This window comes from Penaeus monodon, chromosome 24, assembly GCF_015228065.2.
Source record: "Penaeus monodon isolate SGIC_2016 chromosome 24, NSTDA_Pmon_1, whole genome shotgun sequence".
Classification (NCBI taxonomy): Eukaryota; Metazoa; Arthropoda; class Malacostraca; order Decapoda; family Penaeidae; genus Penaeus; species Penaeus monodon.
In genome coordinates, this window is record NC_051409.1 from 36572592 (window position 1) to 36573107 (window position 516).

Genomic DNA, 516 nt, shown 5'->3' on the forward strand with positions numbered 1-516 from the left:
CGAGGAATCAATGCTCGTGAATGGGCGTATGAAAGCAATGCCACGCAAGCATCCAAACGCAGGCAAGTACGACACGCCCATCTCTCGCCGACTTCGAGGGCGCGGCAACCCCTTATCCGATCCCTCGCCTCGTGGCTTGCGATCACACTCACCATGCAGGGATAACATTGATGAAGATGATAGTAAAAGGCGAACCAAGGGTAATAATAAACTGGTACGAAGGACTCACACTTTGTGGGAAGTGATCATACCATAAATGTTTCGCCGATGTGAAACCGGACAAGTTCGCGTTCGATCTTTAATTGGGTTAAGGATATCGGACGAGAGGCTCCCCAGCTGATGTTTGTTTGGGTGTCGCAGTGGAGAGGCGAGAAGCACGTGCTCCGGAAGGTATCGGCTGTCCATTCGTTATTATCATGAGTCGTTTATCTTTCGTAGATGTTTCGATTGTCGATTGGCTGCAGAGTGTTAAACTTGATAGGTGGCTCTGATTTTTTTTTATTCGTGTGTGTGTGT

The 516-nt window shown here is 48.4% G+C and overlaps 1 protein-coding gene across 1 annotated transcript in view; it reads left to right on the forward strand.

Moving 5' to 3' along the window:
- The window catches only part of LOC119588764 (1-phosphatidylinositol 4,5-bisphosphate phosphodiesterase delta-4-like), a gene marked incomplete in the record, with an annotated part of 59480 nt that overhangs the window by 35669 nt on the left and 23295 nt on the right, over positions 1–516 (forward strand).